This window comes from Sorex fumeus, unplaced genomic scaffold (genome assembly GCF_029834395.1).
Source record: "Sorex fumeus unplaced genomic scaffold, SorFum_2.1 ptg000047l, whole genome shotgun sequence".
NCBI classification, from domain to species: domain Eukaryota; kingdom Metazoa; phylum Chordata; class Mammalia; order Eulipotyphla; family Soricidae; genus Sorex; species Sorex fumeus.
In genome coordinates, this window is record NW_026606104.1 from 47,887,016 (window position 1) to 47,903,272 (window position 16,257).

Consider the following 16,257-nt stretch of genomic DNA (forward strand, 5'->3'; position numbering starts at 1 on the left):
CTTTGTTGTTACTGTGTCTGGCATATCGAATACTCTCCGTAGCTTGCAGGGCTCTCCGAGAGGGGCGGAGGAATCGAACTCGGGTCGGCCATGTTGGCCACTTGTAAGGCGAACGCCCTACCCGCTGTGCTATCGCTCCAGCCCACTTTCCTAATTATTATCATTATTATTATTATTTTTTGCTTTTTGGTTCACACCCAGTGGTGCTCAGGAGTTACTTCTGGCAGTGCTCGGGGGACCATATGGGATGCTGGAAACCGAACCTGGGTCGGCTGCATGCAAGGCAAACACCCTACCCATTGTGCTATCGCTCCGGCCCATTTTCCTAATTCTTAACAAAAGATTTGTTGCTGTTACTGTTTTTGTTTTAGGGCCACACCAGGTGACGCTCAGGAGTTATTCCTGGCTTTGTATTCAGGAATTACTCCTGGTGGTACTCAGGGAACCATATGAGATGCTGGGGATCAAACCCAGATTAGTTTGCATGCAAGGCAAATGCTCTACCCACTGTACTATCTCCCCAGACCTTTAAAGACACTGTCTTGTCTGCCTTTTTAGACCTTTTTTTTTCCTGGCATTCTTTTTTTTTTCTGGCATTGCCCGAATTAAATCTTTCCTTTTAAGTCTTGGGGATGATTTTGCTGAAGCGTGAGAAGAGACATGGCTGCCTCAGAAGGGAGTCTAGGGGCCTCGGGGCTTCGAGGGCATTTGTCTTGCATGTGGCTGACTGGGTCCTATTCCCAGCATTCCATATGGTCCCCCTGCACCACCAGGAGTAATTTCTGAGTGCAGAGCCAGGAGTAAGCCCTGAGTATCGCCCAGTGTGGACCTCTGCCCCCCCCCAAAAAGAAGGGAGTCAACTCAGCTTGGTCACATGGGGAAATGGCTGGGGAAGTTTGGGCTGAAGAGAGTTCTCTAGAGCACCTGCATGGTGTGGCAAGCAGGGGTCGAGTAAGGGATGTGGGTCAGGATGGGGGGGCTTGTGAAAAAAAAATACTGTCTGGAACCTACATCAGCCCAAAGGAATGAAGGAAGACCTTTGCTGCTGGACCCATCTCAGAAGCCCAGTCTGGAAAACCTTTGAGATGCAGAATTGGCGGGGAATTGGTAGGGGAAGCAACACCCCAGAGGAGGACAAAGGCCACATTAAGAATAGCCGATATAAGTACCAGGAGGTTTACTCCATGGCTTGGAGGTCCAGCTGCACATGCTAGGGGAAAAGGCTGCTCAGATAGAGAAGGGAGCACCAAGTAAAGGGTGTTGGGAGGATCCTCTCAGGATGGGAGAAGGGTGCTGAAAGTAGACCACAGACTGAACATGATTGCCACTCAATGCCTCTCTTGCAAACCATAGCACCCAAAAGGAGAGAGAGAACAAAAGGGAATGCCCTGCCACAGAGGCAGGGTTGCATGGGGGGGTGGCAGGGGAGGGATACTGGGATCCGTGGTAGAGGAGAATGGGCACTGGTGGAGGGATGGGTATTCGATCATTGTATAACTGAAACCCAAGCACAAAAGTTTGTTAAGTCTACAACTGTACCTCATGGTGTTTCACTAATAAAAATTAAAAAAAAAAAAAGACCCTCCACAGCTCCATCAACTACCCTAACAACAGACTTTGTGGTGCAGTTTGGGAAAACTGGATACAAGCTAACTTGGCCAACAGGGGTACATTTACCCACACGTCTTCCTGAGACTTGGATTTCTTTTCTTTTCCCTAAGGCCTCTTTGGCCCGCCTCTCCCCTTAAAACTTGTGCTTTCTTATATTAGGGTGCATTTCCCCATGCTGGGGAAATGGCCCACACATCCCTGCTTGGAATGTGTACTTTGCTCTTTCCACTCAGAGTCTCTCTGTCTCTCTGTCTGTCTGTCTGTCTCTCTCTCTCTCCTCTCTCTCCCCCTTCCTTTCTCTTTCCCTCCCTCCCTCTCTCATTCTCTCCCTCCTTCCCTAGCCCCCCCACCCCACTCTCTCTCTTAGATTTCCTCTTGGCCCTGTGCATGGTGGTATAGTAAAAGAGGAAGCCTCAGTTTCCCCTTGCCAGGGAGAGAGAAGCCACAGTTTTCTCCCTCCAGATGTTCCATCTCTCCCGTATCAACATGACACACTCTCCACCCCCATGGTTCTGTCTCTGCATTCCCCGGGCTTTCCAGGAACATTAAACTCTACTCTGGAGCCTAGGCTGACAGGGAAACTAAGAGATTTAGGCCAGCTGGAGAGACTGAGACCAGCTAGACGTCCCTGTAATTTTCTGGCATCTTTTATAAATCCTTGTCAACCAACAAGGAGTGCAAGGAGCTTTTAAAAGGACGCACACAAAACCCCCTTTTAACTTAGTCCTATACTAAGTTCCTCCCGACTTGGGGAGCTTCTTTTCTTTTCTACTTTCCAATAAACTTTTCTACATTCCAACTCTGAGTCTGAGCATCTTTATTACTCAATATTTTCATTCTTGAAAATACTGAAGAACCTGGGAACCGCTGCTGCCTCTACCTCACCTGTGTCAATAGTGATCATTCCTGGCAGGCTCAGAGGACTGATTTGGTACCATATTAGGTACCAGGGATTGAACCCAGTTTGGCTGCATGCAAGGAAAGTGACAACACAGTGGACAGGGCATTTGCCTTGCACACAGCCAATCTGGGTTCATTCCCCGGCATCCCATATGGTCCCCAAGCACTGCCAGGAGTAATTCCTGAGTGCAGAGCCAGGAGTAACCCCTGAGCATTGCTCGATGTGACCCAAAAAAGACAATAAACAAATAAAAATAAAAGATTACACAAAAATAAAGCAGAACTGAACGTGTTTGAAAATTCTCAGCCTCGCCAGTTAGAACATTATGCTAAAATTAAGAAACTACTGGGGCCACCAAGAGATAGTACAGAAGTTAAGGCATTTGTCTTGCATGTAGCTAAACTGGTTCTATCCCTTGTACCACATAAGGCCCCCTGACCTTTGCCAGGAGTGATCCTTGAGCACAGAGTGAGGAGTAAGCCCTGAAAGGGGTATCCATAAAAATCAAAATCAAAGAAGAGGGGCTGAAGCGATAGCATAGTGGGTAGGGTGTTTGCCTTGCACGCGGTCGACCCGGGTTCGATTCCCAGCCTCCCATATGGTCCTCCGAGCACCTCCAGGAGTAATTTCTGAGTGCAGAGCCAGGAGTCTGACCCTGTGCATCACTGGGTCTGACCCAAAAAGAAAAAAAAAGAAAAACCAAAGAAGAAAAAAGGAAAGAAAACATAAGTCTCAGGCAAACATCCCTCTTCCAGCTAGATCATCAATTCAGTAACTGAATTTTTTGTTTTTTTTTTAATTGGGCTGGAGTGATAGCACAGTGAGTAGGGCGTCTGCCTTGCACGCAGCCAACATGGCCGACCCGAGTTCGATTCCTCCGCCCCTCTCGGAGAGCCCGGCAAGCTACCGAGAGTATTCGATATGCCAGACACAGTAACAACAAAGTCTCCAATGGAGACGTTACTGGGCCCGCTCGAGCAAATCGATGATCAACGGGAGGGCCTTTACTTTTCCTTTTACTTTAATTAAACCAAGTAATACATAACAAAGACCATTCCTTCCTTCCTTCTTTACTTCCTTCCTTCCTTGCTTCCTTCCTTCCTCCCTCTCTCCCTCCCTCCCTCCTTCCCCCTCTTCCTTTCTCCTTTTTCTCTCTCTTTCTTTCCCATAGCTGCCAACGCTCAGGGGTTACTCCTCGCTCTGCACTCATGAATTACTCCTGGCAGTGCTTGGAGGACTGTATGTGATACCATATGAATTTAAACCTGGGTCAGTCCCATGCAAGGCAAACACCTTACCTGCTGTACTATCTCTCCAGTCGCTTTATTCCAGTTTCTATTGAAGTTTTTATGATTTGTGCAGGTAGGGCACTTGCTTTGTACATGGCTGATGGGTTCAATCCCCAGCATCCTATATGGTACTCTGAGTCCCACTAGGAGTAAGCCCTGGTGCCAAACAAAACCAAAACACAACACCTCCCATAGGAAAAAAAAAATGATGATTTCCCCCTAAATCCTCAAATTCAGTGTGATCGTGAGACTTTGGTTCTACTGCCACTTGAAGGCCAATCAAATGAGAGACCCAGTCATGAGAAAGGGTTTACTCCATGCTTAGTGCTCAGGGATCACTCCCGACAGGCTCAGGGGACCATATGGTGTTTGGAAATCAAACCCAGGCCAGCCATGTACAAGGCAAAGCACCCTGCCCGCTATACTATTACAATTATGTTTTAATGCTGGCAGGTTTAAAGACAGTGGATTCATGTCCTCAAAGCAACCAGCTTGTGCCAGAGACATAGTACAGCAGGTGAGTGGGTGAGGTGCTTATCTTACATACAACCAACCTGGCTTCAATTTAGGCAGTACATATGGTCCCTCAAGCATCACCAGGAATGACCTGTGAGTACAGACCCAGGAGCTGGTTCTGACCCACAACCTTCCACCCAACCCCCAGCCCCCCAAAAACTAATTGTCTTGTCTGCATGGCCATAACATGAGACTTTCATAGGAAAAGGATGGAGAAGAAAGGGTGGGCTGTGGACATGAAGAATAGCATTGGCTGCAGAATTGAATAATCCAATTCCCCGGGAACTATTCCCCTGAGACCCACTCTGTCTTATCTACAAACCTAAAGAGAGCAAAGGGTTGGGATTTGGGGGTAAACGGTAAACTGCGGATAAGCTGTCCTTATCCTTAGACTTTGGGGTACTTACCTAATAATGATTTTTGTCCCAGTTTCAGCAGCACCTCAAAGTCCATGAGGACTTATGGAAGGCTCAAGTTTTCCCTTACAGTTATGTCACTTTCATCCTTGTACAGTTCCAAAACCACATTTGAAAGTGTTTTGCTGGGGGCTAGAGAGATGTTGCAGTGGGTAGGGCGATTGCCTTTCATGCAGCTGACCTAGGTTCAATCCTTGGCATCCCATATAGTTCCCTGAGCACCACTAGGAGTAATTCCTGAGTGCAGAGCCAGGAATGGGCCCCTGAGCACTGCCGGGTGTGGCCCCTAAACCAAAAATTTAAAAAAATTTTTTTAAATTTTTAATTAAAAATTAATTAATTTTTAAAAAATGAATTAATTTTTAAATTTTTTAATAAAAAACGTTTTTTGTTGGGCTGGAGAGATAGTACAGCAAGAAGGGAACTTACCTTGCATGTAGCTGACCCAGTTTCTATCCTCAACACCACCCCACACTCGAAGCCCTGCCAGAAGTGAACTCCAAACACAGAGCCAGGAGTAAGTCCTGATTACCACTGATATGATTCCAAAAAAAAAAAAAAAAACCAAACCAAGAAAATGTTTTGTAAAGGGTTTGGAGAAATAGTATAGCTGGTAGGGCACCTGCTTTGCTTACGGGCAACCTAGGTTCAATACCCAGAACCCCAAATGATCCCCTGAGCCCTGCCAGAGTGATCTCTGAGCAGTAAGGAGTAAGACTTGAGTACAGCTTGGTAGGATCCAAAACAAAAACAAAACAAACAACAACAAATAATTTTATGTGTGTTGTGTGTGTAAGTGTGTGGTATATGGACCGGAACAATAGTACAGCGTGTGAGGTATTTGTCTTGCACAATGCTAACCTGGGTTCAATCCTGGCATCACATATTTTCCTCTGAGCCTTACCAGGAGTGATCCCAGAGCACAGAGTAAGTAGTGAGCAACTAAGAAGCAATTTTAGGTGATACTATATATATATATATATATATATATATATATAAGCGATCTGTTGCTGCATAACAAATTAGCACCCCCCCCCACCAGCAATTTAATGTCTTAAAATAAACACTAATTACCTCAGAAGCTTCCTGAAGTTCCAGGATCTGGTTGATTCTGGGTCATGAAAACCTAATTTGTCAAGATGTTTGCTGGAGCTCTAATTGATGGAAAGTTGATCTGGGACTGGAAGATCCACTCCAAGATGGCACACTCAAAGATACTGAAAGAAAGTCTCAGTTCTTTTTCACTTGGCAGCAAACTTTTCTCAGAGCAACTAACCCAAGAAAGAAGAAGCAGAAAGCTGTCAAAACCTTTGATCACCCAGACTATGAAGCCATACATCTTCATTGCTTGTTCATTCTATTCCTTGGAGGCAAGTCCTGTTAGTGCCCACTCTTGAAGGGGGAACTAGGACGCATATCTTGAACCATGTTAAACCGTGTTAAAGACTATGTAGGTATTTAAAAACTGCCACACGTAATACAGCTCTTTATTCATCTCCTTCCTTCCTTCCTTCCTTCCTTCCTTCCTTCCTTCCTTCCTTCCTTCCTTCTCTCCCTCTGCCCCCCTCCCTCTCTCCTTCCCCCCTTCTTTCTTTTTATTCCTTTTTTTCACTTTTTGGACTGTACCTGGCCTGCTCAGGGCTTACTCCTGCCTCTGCCCTCATGAATCATTCCTGGAGGTTCATGGAGGGCCATGTGGGATGCCATCAACCATGTGCAAAGCAAGTGCCCTGTGACAGTACAGAGTTGACAGAGCTATACTATCGCTCTGACCTCAGTTCCCCTCGAGTCTCAATGGAGATAACAAAGTTATCATTTTCCCCTATCCATTAGATATTACTCAGATATTTTTTTAACTTTAGGGTCACACCCGATGATGCTCAAAGGTTACTCCTTTCTGGCTCTGCACTCAGGAATCACTCCTGATGATGCTCAGGGGACCATATGGGATGCCAGGAACTGAACCCCAGTCAGGTGCTTGCAAGGCAAGCGCACAACCCACTGTACTCTCTCTCTGGCCCCAGGTATTTCTCAAATCTTGATCTTCCTGAATTTACAATTTCAGTCACTATTATTTCTCCTTTACATTCAATACCCCTCTTATCTTCACATCTTCTGTCAAAATTTAAGGACTTAAAAAAAAAGTCTTTTACCTACCTTTCTACTGATTAGCTAATACTCTCTCTCTTTGCCCATAGTAGCTTTAAACCTGGCCCCAATTTCTCTGATATACTCCTTACTAAGAGAAGCTAGCACAGGCATGTAGGTCGGTGGTAGAGCACATACTTCAAATGTCCAAGCCCTCCAGTTCGACCTCTCCAAAGGAGGCAGAGAGATAGCTCTCTGGGATGGAGGTCATGCTCAAAATGTAGGAGGCCCAGGTTCAGTCCCTGGTACTTTCTCCCAAAAGGCTCTGTGAGCACTGCTAGGTGTGGTTCCTGAACAAAAATAAATAGGGCCAGGCAGCAATATCAAGAGATAGATCACATGCCTGACATGTTTGAGGCCCTGCATTCAATCCCCAGCAGTGCATGACTTGGTCCATATAGCAAGGCTATAATCTCATGGCCCCTTAGCCCATCAGATGTGGTACCTTTAAAAAACACATAGATAGGGCAAGAGTGATAGTACAGCAGGGAGGGCATTTGCCTTGCATGTGACCCACCTAGGTTTGATCCCCCACATTCCATATGGTATCTTGAGCACTGCCAGGAGTAATTTCTGGCTGCTGAGCCAGGAGGAAGCCCTGATCATGACTGGGTGAGTACCCAAAATAAAAACAAACAAAAAGAGACAGGAGTGATAGTACAGCAAGTAGGGAATTTGCTTTGCATGTGACTGACCAGGTTCGATCCTGGCATCCCTGGTAGTTCCCTGAGCCTACCTGGAGTGATCCCTGAATGCAACACCAAGAGAACCCCCTAAGCACTGCAAGGTGTGGTTCCAAAACCACACACACACACACACACACACACACACACACACACACACAGACCACTCAGCTCCCTCCTAGTTCTCTCTGAACACTCCCTGTGTCTGTTCTCTTTTTGGACAGTTCTTTCTTGCAGAACCCAGACTGCAAGAGATCACAGGGTCGCTGACTGGCCATGTATAACTAGATTATGGCTGAGCCTGATCTTTAAGTGTTCCCAACCTTGGCACCAGGCCTGTGACGGAAGAAACTTCCAGATGATTCCTTTTCCTAGCAATTCAAGTCCCCTTACTTCTCCCCTCCCCCCCGCCCCCCTCCCCCCCAGTCACTTGAGCATTTGAGTCTTCCCAGTTGGGGCTCCAGACATGACATGGCATAACAGAGATGTGACCTGTCACATTACTGACCTATCGACTACATAAGCACACTAGAATATGTAACTTTGGGTTAGTTTGTTACACAGCTATAAGAACTAAGACATTTCCTTTGCAAGCAAATCTCCAAAGAGTAGCTTAATAATGTTCTCTGAAGTTAATATCTAATTTGTTAAATCTAATGAGTATTTTCTTCTAAGGCTATTAAGAGAAGTTTTTATACTAGTCTCAAACTCTTCCTTTCCTCTCCCATCCCCACTTCTTTTATTTTGGGGCCACACTCAGGCTCTGCAGTCAGGGGTTACTCCTGGAGGTGCCTGGAAGACCATAGGCAGTTCAGGGGATCAGACCAGGTCAGCCTTTGCAAGGAAAACGCCTTTTTTTTTTTTTTTTGCTTTTTGGATCACACCTGGCGATGCACAGGGGTTACTCCTGGTTCTGCACTCAGAAATCACCCCTGGCGGTGCTCAGGGGACCATTTGGGATGCTGGGAATCGAACCCGTGTCGGCCACGTGCAAGGCAAATGCCCTACACGTTATGCTATTGCTCCAGCCCCAGAAAAGCATCTTAACATCTTAACTAATGTACTGGATTTACCCTCCCCCAAACAATTCCTTTTGTATTTTTTGTTTTTCTATTTTACTTTTCTTTACTTTCTTATTTTGTCTTTTGGGCCTTGCCCATATTGGGATTCATGTCAGAGTTAAAGCCACAGCAACATGCTGGGCAAGTTCCTTAACCTTTGACAATCTCTCTGGTCCCTTCCTGGTTTTCATGAGCATCACTCTATCCCAGATCCCTTTCTTACTCTCTGGCCATTTTTCAGTTTCATCTGCAATTTTACCTTTCTGAATCACACAGTTGGGAACAGTCCCTGAACAACACCAGGTATGGCCCCAAAAATGAAAACAAAATGAAACAAAGAACTTTTGAGAGGGCTGGAGAGATAGTGTGGGGGTAAGGCATTTGTCTTACACGTGGCCAATCCTGATCCCCAGCACTGCCTTCAGTGCCCGTAACAATGTCAAGTGATTCCTGAGCACAGAACCAGGAGTAAGGCCTGAGCACTGCTAGGTGTAGCACCACCAACAAAAGAAGTGTTGACCATAACCATTATCACAGCTGTGGGAAACTGCAAGTCCTAAAGCAAGTCCTCTACATTTCTTGATTTGATTGCAGAACGTATTCTTCCCAACCACACATAATTTTTGGCCACACCCTGTGATGCTCAGGAGTTACTTCTTGCTTGAGGGAACAATATGGGGTACTAGGGAACGAACCCAGGTCAGCGGCATTAAGGCAAGCGCCCTACACGCTATACTATTTCTCCAGCCCCAGAGCAGACATTTTCTGCCTTCCACCAATTAATCATAAGATAAGACATTCACCAACTACATAAAGGAGTTTTAGAAGCTAGGAGGGAGCATCTGAGGGGAAGAAATCCCATTACTTCTTCCATGCAACAAAGAGTTTATTACCCATCTGATGTGCTCTCTTGACGAAGAGGTTTGTAAATCTGTTTTGCATATTTTAATTAACTAAGGCTAAAATAAAACATTTTGCCACAACAATGTCCAGGTCTTTCTGGGAGAATTCTCAATGGGGATGCTAATAGCATTTGAGTTCATTCAACACCTCCTTATACCTAATGGATTTCAAACACATTTCCATTTAGCTGTTCAGAAAGTGAGAAAAGGCAACTAGCAAATAAAGAGCAGAAAATTCTAACATAATACAGAAGTGACTATGAATCGGTGGTGAATGTTTTGTATCCTCATAGAGTATGATTCTCAAAACCCACACTTAAGAATAGACGAAACCAAACCAATAAAACTTTGCCCAATATGGCTTATTATGACACTTATTATGGAGAGGAATCTATTTAAAAAACTAAATAATGCGGTTGAAGAGATGTGCAGCATTGTATGCTGCTGACAGGGATTCGATCCCCAGCACCCGATATAGTCCCCTGAGCCCCACCAGGAGTGATCCCTGAGAGCAGAGCTAGGAGTAAGTCCTGAGTACCTCAGGGTATAGCCCCTAAACAAAGAAACAAGCCAAAACCCTAAGTGGTTGTACTGGGATGTAGCTCAGTAGCGGAGCATTGCCTTGCATGGGTGATACCCTGGGTTCTCCTGGTACCAAACTAAAAACAAACGGTTTGAATTTTGAGTCTTCTGTCCATTTCCTCCCAGGTTTTACTAAATCACTATTACTATTCCAGGACCTGATGTCAGCATAAAGAACTGGAAAACTAATTTATAAAACTGTCTATTCTAACAGTGAAAGTTCAGTGATTTAATACTTCAACAAATACAGGTTTTATTTTAACTTAATATTCGTAATTTTTTGGTTTGGGGGCCACATCAGGCATTGCTCAGGGCTAACTCCTGGCTTAGTGCTCAAGGATTACTCCAGGCAGGGTTCAGGAGACAATATGGAGAGCCAGGGATCTAAACCAGTCGGGCACGAGCAAGGCAAACACCCTACCAGCTGTGCTATCACTCAGGCCCTTATATAGGCTGATTTTAATACTCTAAACGTTATCTGAAGGGCTGATGTACAGTATTTGTATTTGAAAACACAGAACCGGACTGGAACGACAGTACAGTGGGTAGGGCGTTTGCTTTACACGTGGTCAACCCCAACATCCCGTGTGGTCCCCTGAGCACTACTAGGAGCGATTCTTGAGTGCAAAGCCAGGAGTAACCCCTGAACATCGCGGAGTGTGACGCAAAAAAAAAAAAAAAAAAAGAAAAAAGAAAAAAGAAAAGAAAGCACAAAACCTAGGTTTTCCGTTTTTTTTTTAAACAATTTTATATTTCCGCTAAACTTAGAATTTTCTCTAATTCAAACCTCTCCAAATCAAGTGCTACGACCTGTCGAGCTGGTAAAAAGCTCATTTCCGACTGCAATTCTATGAAGGCGGAAAAAACATCCATGGAAGTCTCTTACAGTTGACTGCTAAACTTCAGCACAGTAATGTCACATGTACAGTAATTGTGGGCACGCCTAAGTCCCTCCCTCTCTCCTCAACCAAATTCCCCAGATCCTAGAAATCCAGCCCTTCTGCCCTCCGGAGGCGCCTTTCCGCCCGTCAAGCACAATCCGAAGATCTGAAGCTCGGGACCCAGTAATGATCCCGGAGCCCACCGCGAGGGAACCCGGGCGCCCCAGGGCCTGCGGAGGGTGCAGCGGGCTGTAGGCCAGGGCAGGGGGAGTGGGCCAAGCTGCTGGTTGGTGCCTGAAATCTGTGCGTTGCCCCTTTAATTGTGTCCCCAGCCCGCGGGCGTTTCTGTCCAACGCCCACGTCAGCAAATACCTTTTGTTTCTCTCACGTTGGGGCTACTTGTTTGAGGGCGCCCAGGAACGGCCCCGGAAGGGGGCTTTTCCCCCGCGCCGAGAGCCCCGGAGCCTGCTGCCCCCGGCCCGAGCGCACGACCCGCCGGTGCTCGGCGGCCCGCGGTAAGTGGCAGCGCGCGGCGCGGCGCGGGCTGCGGGCTGCGGGCTGCGGGCTGCGGGCGGGCGGGCGGGGCGTCGGGGCCGCCCGGGACGGGCCCGCGAGCCGCTGCGAGCCGCGGGCGGGCGGGAGGCGCCGCGGGCTCGGCCGCCCGGAGGGTCTCGGCGGCCGCGGCGCCCCGCGCACGTCGCCGGCCGGGAGGCGGCGGGAGGCGCAGCGGCGAGCGGGCGCCATTTGCAGCCCCGGGCGCAGCGGCGGCGGCGGCGGCTCGAGGGGCTGCAGCGGGTCACCCGGGAGGCCGGCGCCGGGCCCGGGCGGGGCTGCGGGACAAAGGCCGCCCGCCCCGGGCCCGCGCCCGCCGCGCGCCCGCCCCGCTGGCCAGCCCGGGCGCGCCGGGCCGGGCGCGGGGAAGGACGCGGAGGCGCACCGGGAGCCCGCGCGGGCGGCGCCGGCCGGGCCGGGCGTGTCCGGAGCCGTCGGGCGCCGCGACGCGGGCTGTGCGCCCAGCGGGGCCCGCGCCGGGCTGCCCGCCCGGGGGCCCCGTGTCCGCCGCGGCCACGGGCGCGTCGTCGGCCGGAGGCTCCCCGGGCGCCGGCCCGAGGTGGTGGTCGGGCTGGCTCCGCCCTTGGGTTTTCGCTCCCGACGCGGCACACGTGGGCTCCGAGTCGAAGGCTCGCGCCGCGCCCCCCCGCGCGACGGGAGCTGCGGGGACGCGGTGCCGCGCGCGCGTGTCGCCGACGCCCCGCGCCCCGGCACCTCGGCCCCGCGGCCCCGGGCCCCTGGCCCCTGCCCCGCGCTCAGGGACCGCGCCGCGTGCCGGCCGCCCGACTCCACCGCTGCCCGAGACGCGCGGGCGCTTTTCCTTTCCCTTCCTGGAATTGGGGTGGAATCGACACGGGACGCGTTTGGAGCGACGCGCGGCAGTGTGCGTGAAAAACATTTTTTAATTTGCAGAACTTTAACGAATGGTGGGTTTTCACGGGTATGAATGATTACACTGATTTTTTTTTTTTTTTTTTTTTTTTTTTTACAACAGAACAGCCATCGCTCACGCAGCCAGATAGGGTTGATTTCCACTTTCTAGAAGGGGAAACGCGGTAGGCTGGCTTCTCCTCTAAATCCGGAGGCAAAGGATGGCAGCTCCTCACGCGTCGCCTCCAGTTCTTGCTCTGCGCTTACCCCTAAGAACAGTTTCAGAGCTTTTGGCATAGGAAGTTGTTTCCGCAAAGTCCAGTTGTTCTGCTTTAAAGCCTAATTTTAATAAGAGAAAAAAGAAAAAGAAAAAACAGAATCCCAGGTCCAAAGTTCCTTACCTGTCTTGCCTTCCCAAGCTTGGGAGGATGGATGGGTTTGTGGCCCCCTGAACAGCCCTGCACTGTTGACCAGATGTCTTTATTCTTGGCCACACAACATGGTCTAACCTGTGCCCTTGGCCGGCTGCACAGTGTGGCAAGGCTAAGGCACCAGGAGGCTTTCTGAGTATCTGGGCTCTTTCTGGGTATGCAAAATCCAGCTCCATGAAAGAGGGCACCCTGTCAGACTTATGGCCTTGAAATTCCCAGCTCTGATTTAGGCCATCAAAAACACGTATTTCGTTTTTATTTTTGGGCCACGTCTGGCAGTGTTCAGAGATTACTTCTGGCCCTGCACTCAGAAACCTCAGGGGAACTTATGGAATGCTGGGGTTTGAAGCAGGGTTGGCCACATGCAAGGCAGATCCCTAAGCTGCTGTACCACTTTTTTCCACGCTTGGCTGTGCTGAGACTTACTCCTGATACTGTGCTCAGGGATCAATTCCTGGTGAACTTGGAGGACCGTATAGAGTGTGGGGGATCCAACCAGGGTCAGCCTTCTGCAAGGCAAGTGCCCTGCCTGCTAGATTATCACTCCACCCCAGCACCCCCCTCCCCCAGCAAAACCTTTCTAAGCTAAGGGATAGGCTTTAATTTTTGCATATTCCAAATCTTTTCTGTTGTGGTGGTGGTTGGGGGGCGGGGGCAAGATCTGGCGATGCTCAGTGCTTTATTCCCGACTTTGTGTTCAGGGATCACTCCTTGTAAAGTACTGGGTACTATATGGGGTGCCAAAATTGACCCTGATCGACTGTGTGCGGAGTGAGTGTCCTACCCACTCCTGTACTATTGGTCCAGCCTTTCCAAATCTTATTTTCTAGATAAAACCGAATTTCCCTCTAATAGGCTTAACCTAGTGATTTTGGCATATAGAAAGGATTTGATATGTTTATTTTATCCTCCTGTAGGGAAGTTTTTGCTACTTCTTTTAAATCCATGATTCCCAGTCTTTCTCCGATTAAAACACATTGACACCAGCATATGCCACTGGTGGCTCATGCGTGAATGTTGCTTAATTAACACAAATTGCAGAGTGCCAATATCAGTATGTTAAAAGCTAGAAGCTTCCCTCCTCAAAAAAAAAAGGAAAAAAAAACCTGAAACCCCGAAACACCCAAACTAAAAAAGCTGAAATCCACCAAATACTCTACAATGCCCTACAAGCTCTGCTTCCATAATATCCTGCTTGCACTTCCTTTCTTTTTTCGGGGGTCACATCTGGTGGTGCTCAGTGCTTACTCCTGGTTACGCACTCAGGGATCACTCCTAGCAGGGCTCAGGAGACCATATGTGGTGATGGGAATCTGCCACATGCAAAGCGAGGTAGTACTCTACCCACTGTACCACCTTTCTGGCCCCTGCACTTCCTTTCTGATTCTGTATCCTATTCAATACCCCATTCTTTCCATATGCCTCCCAGAAGTCTACAGTTTCCAACGCTCTTCCTTAGAGTCTTCACATTTCTGTTACATCTGCCTGCCTGAATACTTTTCCACCAGACCACCAGATGACTCACCTTCACCAGGCCACTTAAATACTGTCCTTGCAATGAGATTATCCCAAGTATGGTTTTGATACTCAACCATTTTTACACTGTTATTACTATTTTGTTCGTTTCTGGTTCACACTAGGTGGTGTTTAGGGGTTACTCCTGATTCTGAGCTCAGGGATCACTCCTGGTGAGGCTCAAGGAACCATTTCTGGTGCTGGGGATCAAACAAGGCATCTTAACCTCTACTATCTCTCCATTTCCCTCAATTCTCTGAGGGACCTACATTAGTATCCTCTTCACTAGAGGATTTTTGCTTTTTTTGCAGGGGTGGGGGGGTGTCACAACGGTGATACTCAGGGGTCACTTTTGGCTCTGCATCAGGAGTTACTCCTGGCTGTGCTCAGGGATGGGATGCTGGGGATCAAACCTGGATAGGCTGCATATCAGGCAGCTGATAATAACCCACTGTATTATCCCTCTGGCCCCGAGGACTTTTGCTTTCATGACAAAGGCAGAAGAGAAAGTACTGTGTGGTCTGTGTTCCAGGGCAGCCCTAGTAGAGGCAAGAGGCATGAGGCAGTAGACAATCTCCACAAGATCCTTCCCTGAAGAACATTGTACAAATACCTCCCGGAAGATTGAGTTTCACTGCCCTTCCAGGAACAATCAACGGAGGTGGGGTTAAGGTCAATGAAGCTTTATTGGTGAAGGTTAATAGAACTATTTGTAAATACAATGGCAAAGTCATCTCCTCAAAACAGCTTTTTGTTTTGTTTTGTTTTGGGGGCCACACCCAGCGATGATCAGGGCTTACTACTCACTCTGCACTTAGGTATCATTCCTGGAGTTGCTCAGGAGACTGGGATGTTGGGGATCGACCCCGGGTCAGCTGTGTGTAAAAGGCAAATTCCTTACCTGCAGTATTATCTTTCCCACCCCCAAAACAGCCATCTCATCTTCATGGACAGAGAATGGATTTTTACTGGGAGAGAACAGTGAGCTGTTAACAATAACAGAATGAACAATAACTGCAGTCGTCTCCTCCCCTCCCCCCATCCCTCCAAGAGCTGGTACTCAGAGGCACACCCTTATCTGCAAACTTAAAGTCTTTGGGGGGGGGGGGAGGATAAACTGAGGACAAGATGTCTTTGGTGCAAGGACGGTGTTTATTGTCTAATTGATGTTTCTGCTCTGTTTTTGGGCCACACCCAGCTGTGCTCAGGACTTACCTTAGGTTTTGGCTCAGGGATCACTCCTTGAGGTGCTTGGCAACTTTATGGGGTACCAGGAATCAAACGTGGCCGGCCATGTGCAAGGCAAGCACCCTGCCTGCTGGACTCTCCAACCCCTCTCACTGATCTTTGGCCCTTGTGTTCTAGGCTGTGTATTTATCACATCAACCCTGCTTTTCCTCTATAATAATGCTATTTTAGGGCTTCTTTGTTACTGGGTATGGTATGTTATTGGTAGGGTATTTTGGGGATTTGGGAATGTTCAGGAAATTTCCATGGGCCTAAGAGATAGTTCAATGGGCAGCATCACATGCCTTCCACGCTCAGTTTTGATCCCTGGCTCTGAATGGACCCCTGCAGAAGGACCTGGAGTAGCCTCTGTGCACCACTAGGTATGCCCCCAAAACAAACCAAAAAAAAGTAATTGTTTTCTTCACAAGAGTTTATGGTAATTGTTTCTTTGCCTAGTGTATGCCTGTTTTGGTTAGGAAAGGTTTTACTGGGAAGTTCTATTTTGAAACTGGTTCTAGAGCTATTTGGTATTCTTCAAGAATTCTGCTCCTCCTGACTTGGTGATTCTTCCTTCTACTTAAACTTTTTAATCAATTAATTAATTTATTTATTTTGGCTTTTTGGGTTATACCTGGCGATGCTCAAGGGTTACTCCTGGCTCTGCACTCA

The 16,257-nt window shown here is 48.2% G+C and overlaps 1 protein-coding gene across 4 annotated transcripts in view; it reads left to right on the forward strand.

Moving 5' to 3' along the window:
- Nucleotides 1-11,197: 11,197 nt before the first annotated feature.
- ZBTB8A (zinc finger and BTB domain containing 8A) overlaps nucleotides 11,198-16,257 on the forward strand; it is a 35,351-nt gene continuing 30,291 nt past the window's right edge. For all 4 annotated transcript variants that reach the window (XM_056123456.1, XM_056123454.1, XM_056123457.1 and 1 more), the window contains exon 1: nucleotides 11,198-11,505. The gene's annotated coding sequence lies outside the window, so the exon portion shown is untranslated. The remainder of the gene's footprint in view (nucleotides 11,506-16,257) is intronic.